Below are 8140 nucleotides of genomic sequence, written 5' to 3'. Positions count from 1 at the left end.
GTATGGCAGCATGAACAGGTCTGGGGCTGGAAGGTCACTGGAGGTTCAAGTCCAACTCGGGAGGTTCAGCAGTCCTGAACATAATGTCACTGCATTTACTACAGTGTTTTGAACATCCACTGGACTGCGTCTGACTTTTTCCCTGTCCTGTGCTCTTAGATACTGTCATCACTAGCCATGTGTGGCTGTTGAGCTCTTGAAATGTAGACAGTCCTTATTGAGATGTGCTGGGTCGGGGGGATAAATGAGGAGTTTGGGATTAACATATCCACACTATATATAAGATAGATAAACAAGAACAATCTGGGACAGGGAACTATACCCATTATCTTGTAGTTGAAAGGTTTGTTCCTGAACCACGTAAAGACGCCGGGATTCTTGGCCTCCAGAGGAGAAGAATTCAACCTGGGGCCAGAGACAAGGCTTGATCGCTCAGAGGTTTTGTGTAATAAAGTTTTATTAAAGTATAAAGGAGATAGAGAAAGCTTCTGACATAGGCATCAGAAGGGAGCAGAAAGAGTACCCACTTGCTAGTGTTAGCAGTGGAGTTATATACTCTAAGATAACAGGATTAGCCAGAAGGTTTAATCCAGAGACTGTCCTCAGGCAGGATACATTATTGTTATATAATCCTAAGGAATGTAGAGAGAAAAGAAAAAAAAGTTGTCCTTTCTTCCTCCTTGAGAATTCTAGACCCCTCTCTCCTTGGGGACCCCTAGACTTCTTATCAACCTGCCTAGGAAATGACTCTCTCATAATGAACTATAATGCAAAAGAATCTGAGAAAATATGTATCTAGAACTGAGTCACTTTGCTATACACCTGAAACTAACACAACATGTAAATCAATTGCACTTCAATTAAAATAAAATCCATGGGGTGTTATCTGGCAGTCCAGTGGCTTAGGACTCGGCACTTTTACTGCTGTGCCTCAGGTTCAATTCCTGGTCAGGGACCTACGATACTGCAAGCCATGTAGCATGGCAAAAAAAAAAAAAAAATCCAAATCAAGATGTGCTATAGGTGTAAAACACACAGTGATTTTTGAAGATGTATTATCAAAAAAAGAAGACTGTAAGATACCTCATTAATTAAGTGTTGAAATGATATTTTGGATATGTTGGGTCCAATAAGAATATATTATTCACATTGATTTTAACTGTTTTTTGAAAATGCAGTGACGAGAGAATATAAAACTGCAAGAGAGGGGAACTTCCATGTCGGTCCAATGGTTAAGACTACACATTTTCAATGCAGGGGCACAGGTTGGATCCCTAACTGGGGAACTAAAATCCCACATGTCATGGGGTGGCCAAAAACAAATTGCAAGTGCCCCCAGTTATACTTCCGTTGGACAGCACCACCCCAGACTTCACAAACCTGTTTGTGAAGAGTGACATCTGTTGCCTTATGCATCTTTTTATCCTCAGTACCTAGAACAGTAGCTAGTGCATAGTAGGCACTGTGCAAATGTTTATGAGTACATGAATGAAACCTGTGAGTGAATGAGTCTGAGAGTAATAAACCTCCCTCAGGAGGATGTTCATCATGTTGTGTCTTTGACAACGTTGGATGTAAATGTGCAAAAAGACTTAGGCTCTAAATGTTCTGCTTGCACTTCCCTGGTGGTCCAGTGGTTAAGAATCTGCCTGCTAGTGCAGGGGACATGGGTTCCATCCCTGGTCCAGGAAGATCCCACATGCCTCAGGGCAACTAAGGCCATTTTACACAATTACTGAGCCTGAGCTTTAGAGCCCATGCTCTGCAACAGGAAAAGCCACCTCAATGAGAATCCCATGCACTGCAACTAGAGAACAGCCTCTGCTCACTGCAGCTAGGGAAAGCCCCCTGGCAGCAATGTAGACCCAGCACAGCCAAAAATAAATATGTGAACATGTTAAAAAAATATTAAGCTTGATTAGAGCTCCAAGGAACCCCTAATGATCTTTGACTCAGACACCAGCCATACAGTTAAATGAGGTGTGAAAGCTGGCAGTTGCCTGACCTTCGAGAAGTGGGAGCTGCCACCAAGGAGAAGGAGGTGATGTGTGATGGGACTAGTGGGACTTTGGAGTCATACAGACTTAGGTTTGAATTATGTTCCACTGCTAGCTGTGTAACTTTCATTTATTTTAACTTCTCAGGGGCTCAGTTTTTGTGGTGAAATGTGAATAAAACTATCCCTTAGGATTGTGTGTGGCAATTAAATGAGATGACATATATTAACTAGCAAACTGTTTGGCACTTGGAGGTATTTCAGAAAATATGCATTCCCCCCGACTCCCCAGCCTGGATACAGTCATGGCGCTGCAGAGTTTAATCATTCAGTTAGTCATCAGTCTGTCAAATATTGATTGAGTACCTACTCTGGCTTAGACACTATTCCAAGAACTGGAATATAGCACTGAAACAAAGCAGACAAAAATCTCTGCCCTCCTGGAGCTAACTGGTTAGTGTGGGAGATAGATAATAAACAGTAAGGGAAAGGCACATTCATATTCCCTTGTAGCTCAGCAGTAAAGAATCTGCCTGCAATGTGGGAGACCTGGGTTCGATTCCTGGGTCGGGAAGATCCCCTAGAGAAGGAAAAGGAAATGGCAACCCACTCCAGTATTCTTGCCTGGAGAATCCCATGGACAGAGGAGCCTGGCAGGCTGGGGTCACAAGAATCGGACACAATGATAGGTGTTATGAAGAAAAAGAAAGAAGAGATGGACAGGAGGTATCAGGCAGGGCAGGATAGGGATTGCACGTTTATTATTACTATTATTTTTTCATTTATTTTTTTGGCTGCACTGTGTCAGCTTGTTGGACTTTTTACAATTTTTGCAGTATTTTATTTTTCACTAATTATTAAATTATCAATAATTAATATTATAAGTTATTATATTTTGACTTACAATATTACTAATTTCATAAATTGGGCTTCCCTAGTGGCTCAGCTGGTAAAGAATCCACCTGCAATGCAGGAGATCCCATTTTGATTCCTGGGTTTGGCTGTGCAGTGCATCGGCTTGTGGGATTTTTATTTTTGAAATTATTTTTAATTTGAACAATATTTTATTATCCAATAATTATTAAATTATCATTATTATATTTAATTAATACACTGTTATTAATATTATATGCGCAGCTGTGCTGGGTATTCGTTGCTGCTCGTGGGCTTTCTCTAACTGCAGAGAGCGGGGGGCTTCTCATTGTGGTGGCTTCTCTTACTGCAGAGCACAGGCTTTAGAGGGTGGGCTTAGTAGTTGTGGTGCATGGGTTTAGTTGCCCCGCAGCATATGGAATCTTCCCAGACCAGGGATTGAACTTGTGTCCCCTGTATTGGTAGGCAGATTTCTTTTTTTTTTTTTGTATTTGTTTTGCCACACATTGACATGAATCCACCATGGTAGGCAGATTTCTTAACCATTGGACCACCAGGGAAGTATGGCTTGTGGTATTTTCGTTCTCCAGCCTTAGGGCCTCAGGGATCAAACTAAGGCCCTCAGCAATGAAAGCACAGAGTCCTAACCACTAGACTGCCAGGGAGTTCCTGCAGGTCGCAGTTTCAAATACAGTGTTTCAGATACAGCAAACTGTTCGGCGCTTGGAGGTATTTCAGAAGATGTACATTCCCCCTGACTCCCCAGCCTGGGTACATTCATGGCACTGCAGAGTTTTAATCTAGAAAGCCTTGCCAACGAAGTGACAGTTGGGTACACCGGAAGGAATGAAGGAAGGAGCCAGGTGGAGAGGGAGTAGCAAGTAAAGGCCCAGGGCCAGCTTGTCCCTGTCCTGTTGAGAGATCACAGGGAGATGGGTGTGTCTAGGGCAGCAGGAGTTAAGGCTGAGAAGTGCTGGAGATGAGAAGGAGGAGATCTGAAACAGGAGATCTGAAGACAGACCCTGGCCTGTAAACCACTGTAAAGAAGCTGTTTTATTGCAGGTGAAATGGGAGACTAGTGGGTAACATTGAGCAGGGAAGTAACATGGTCTGTTTAGGTTTTAACAACACTGCTGTCACTCTGTCTGCTGTGTTGAGAAACTAGAAAATGAGTTAGGTGACTACTGTAAAAGGGAGAAATGGGGGCAGCTTGGGTGATAACAGTGAAAGCAGTAATAACCGAAGGTTCATGGACCTATAGGGGATCTGTGGATAGGCTCAGGGGTGTCCTTGAACCCTTTGCAGTTTTATATACATATTTATGCATAGTGCATTTTTGGAGGGAGAACTTCTACTGGAGTCTCAAAGCAGTTCCATGATCCAAATCAAGAGGACTTTGGGGGAGTTCCCTGGAGGTCCAGTGGTTAGGACTCCATCTTCACTGCTGAGGGTGTGGGTTCAATACCTGGTTGGGGAACTTAGATCCCACAAGCTATGCAGCATGTCAAAGGAAAAAAGAAGAAGAAGGACCTTGGTAGCAAATATGTAGGATTGTTGGTGTTGTTTGGTTGCTAAGTCAAGTCTGACTTTGAGATCCCATGGACTGTAGCCTGCCAGGCTCTTCTGTCCATGGGATTTCCTGGGCAAGAATACTGGGGTGGGTTACTGTGCCCTCCTCCAGGGAATCTTCTTGACCCAGGGATCAAACCCACATCTCCTGCATTGCAAGTGGATTCTTTACCTCTGAGCCCCATGGGAAGCCCCAATATGCAGGATGCTTGCTGGTGATTCAAAATCCCATGCTTAAGTCCTTCCCTGAGACCTTGATCCTAAATCTTCCAGGGCAGTGATCCTGTTTGAGAGTCTCTTAGAGCTTCTGCCATCCCCTTTAAGACTGTAGCATCCCTGACTTCTGGTTTTCACCCATCAGGATTGTTCAGAAGGAGAAAAAAAAAAAGTCACGGGGAAACGGGTAGACTGTGTTCTTTTTTATGCCACCCACTGTGGAAGCTTGGAAGCCATAGGCAGTAATAGGGAAAAGGCTTCACACCTGCCTAGAGACAGCGTGGGGGCACTCGTGAAGCTAGTTTGCACTCTGTAGATTCCCTTTTTAATAAGGTCTGGTCTATGAATCACATAAATCTCAGCACTGAGAGCTGATTTTACGGTTTGGTTTGCTTAATAGTCACACAATTAAAATAAGTTGTAAAAAACGGTGGTGGTGTTTGCCAGGATAAATATTTAAGAGGGAACAGCTGTAGAAAGATGTAATAATTCATATCGGTCCATGACTCTTCATTCTCAATAAAGACTGTGGAGGTTATTTTATTTTTTTTTGGCTGCACTATGGGGCACGAAGGATCTTAGTTCCCTGACCAGGGAGGGATCAAACCTGTGCCGCCTGCAGTGGAAGTGTAGAGTCTTAGCCACTGGGCCACCAGGGAAGTGTCTGGAAGTTGGTTCTTAACCAGAGGGCTTCCCCCCGCCCCCTTTCCTTTGAATATCTTTGTGTTGCAGCTGCCAGGTTGAAGCCGGACAGCTGAGAGGAGTCAAGTGTGCCTTTGGTGGAAGTTGATCCACTGCACAGAGACGGGGCTTCTAGGCAGGACTGGGGTCACACATACAGAACAAGGAAGACTCAAAGTTACTACCATTCTCCTTGAACTTTTGGTTGGGTTTTCTAGTATGAAGTCATGGGGGTTATGTTTTTTAAGAGGTAAGTTAACAATTTTCAAGGGGAAAATTGATTTTACCAAGAGAGACTATTTGGGAAGTAAGTTCCCTTCCACTGGACTGTGGGCTGGTTGATAGGCACTGATGACCGCTGGTTTTCCAGTGCTGATGTGCAGCAGAGGTTGAAGTCTGGGTTCCTTTCTCTCTGATTCCTTGTGTCATTTCCTTTATACCAGGAGAGCCCCAGGCCCTCTTCTTTTCTGGAAGGTTCTCTTTGAGCCCTCCTGCTGAAGCCTTCTGACCAAGCAGCGCGCTATGCTTTCTCTCTCCTGCCTTCAGTCTTGCCTTGGCACATTCATGATTGTAAAGGAAAAAACTCTATTGTTTACCTTTACATTATACACAATACTCTCTGAGTACTGCTTAACTCTGACACCAGACGTGTGGGTTTTGCAAACATCAAGCAATCCTGTGACACCAGTGCAGTGTTCTGAAATTTATTGTTTTTGTTTGTTTTTTGTTTTTAACTGAGTCCCAAGTCATGCGGGATCCTACTTCCCTGACCCGGGGTCAAACCTGAACCCATGCCCTCTGCAGTGGAAGCCCAGCGTCCTAACCACTGGATTGCTGGGGAATTCCCAGTGTCCTGTAACTTAATTCAGTTCTGATGCTCTCTACCTGGAGCTAGAGTCACATCTCACGTTTAAGGGCTCAGTTACCTGAGACTGCCCCCTCCCACCACTTGGATGCCAGGCACAAATCCAGGTTGCTGTCTGTGCTTCTGACTGTCTATAGATCAGAATTTCCCAAGACCACATCCTTGGGGTTCGATTAATTTACTAGGGCAGCTGACAGCTCAGGAAAGCAATTTACTTACTAGATTCCCAGTTTATATAAAAGGATATAGCTTAGAACAGCCACACAGAAGAGACACACAGGGCAAAGTATGTAGGAAGGGGTGGAGAGCTTTTATGCCCTATCTGGGCATACCATCCTCCCAACACCTCCCTCCCAGCGCTGATGTTCCCCAGCCTGGAAGCTGTCTAATGCCATACTTGGGTTTTGATGGAGGCTTCATCATATAGGCATGATTGATTAAATCAGGGGCCATTGGTGATTGAACGCAGTCTCCAGTCCCCTCCCCTCCCTGGAGGTCAGATAGTGAGACTGAAAATTCTAACCCTCTAATCAGGGTCAGTTCCCCATGTAAACAGCATCTATTCTTGTTGTTCAGTCGCTAAGTTGTGTCCGACTCTTTGCAAACCCATGGACTACAGTGCACCAGGCTTTTCTGTTTTCTGTCCTTCATTATTTCCCAGAGTTTGCTCAAACTTCTTTCCAGTGCATTTTTTCCCAATCCATTCTTGAGGGCCTCATTAACACATTAACATAAACTCAGGTGTGGTTGAAAGGGGCTTTATATATATATATATATATATATATGTATATATATATATATAACAAATGACACCATTATCACTCTTTCTCTAATCACTGGAAATTCCAAAGGTTTTAGGAGCTCTGTGCCAGAAATGGGGATGAAGGCTAACATACATATTTCTTATTATAAATCACAGTATCACAGTAATAAAGGTGAGATTGCCCTTAGGGAGTACTTAGACAGCACAGTACCCAGAGAGAGTAAAAGGAAGGCTAGGGGAGGAAACTGACTAGGTATTAATAGATACCACAGAACTAGTGTGGAGAAGGAAATGGCAACCCACTCCAGTATTCTTGCCTGGAGAATCCCATGGACAGAGGAACCTGGAGAGCCACAGTCCATAGGGTCGCACAGAGGCACAGAGTCGGACACGGCTACAGCGGCTTAGCACACACACATGCGCATAACTAGTGAGTGGGAGAAATCTGACCCTAGACTTTTGATTAAGGTCCTACCAGATAGCTTTCTTTTTTTTTTTTAATTTTTTAAGTATAATTGATTTACAATGTTGTGCTAGTTTCTACTGTACAACAAAGTGAATCAGTTATACATACACATATATTTAATCTTTTTTTGGATTCTTTTCTTGTATAGGTCATTACAGAGTACTGAGAAGAGTTCCCTGTGCTACACAGTAGGTCCTTATTGGTTATCTATTTCATATATAGTATGTATATGTCAATACCGATGTGCCAGTTTATCTCTCCTCTTACTTCCTCCGTGGTAACTGTAAGTTTATTCTTTAATCTGTGACTCTTATTTCTGTTTTGTAAACGAGTTCATTTGTACCATTTTTTCTAGATTCCACATGTAACTGCTGGATTTCTTATATGTTTACAGTACAGCCGAGTTGCAGTTTTCTTGATGGTAAGGGCCATGTCTTAAATTTATTTACTTTAAAAATTTTATTTATTACTTTATTTATTTATTTTTGGCTGTGATGGGTCTTTGTTGCTGTGACTGGACTTTCTCTAGTTGCAGTGAGCGGGGGCTACTCTGTAGTTGTAGTGGGAGGGCTTCTCATTGCGGTGGCTTCTCTTGTTGTGGAGCTTGGGCTCAAGGCGTGGGCTTCAGAAGTTGTATTGCTTGGGCTTATTTGCTCTGTGGCATCTGGAGTCTTCCCAGACCAGGGATCAAATCCGTTTACACTGCATTGG

Source organism: Giraffa tippelskirchi, chromosome 3, assembly GCF_054371585.1.
Source record: "Giraffa tippelskirchi isolate mGirTip1 chromosome 3, T2T-mGirTip1v1.2.pri, whole genome shotgun sequence".
Classification (NCBI taxonomy): Eukaryota; Metazoa; Chordata; class Mammalia; order Artiodactyla; family Giraffidae; genus Giraffa; species Giraffa tippelskirchi.
Note: the sequence above shows the minus strand (reverse complement) of the source record.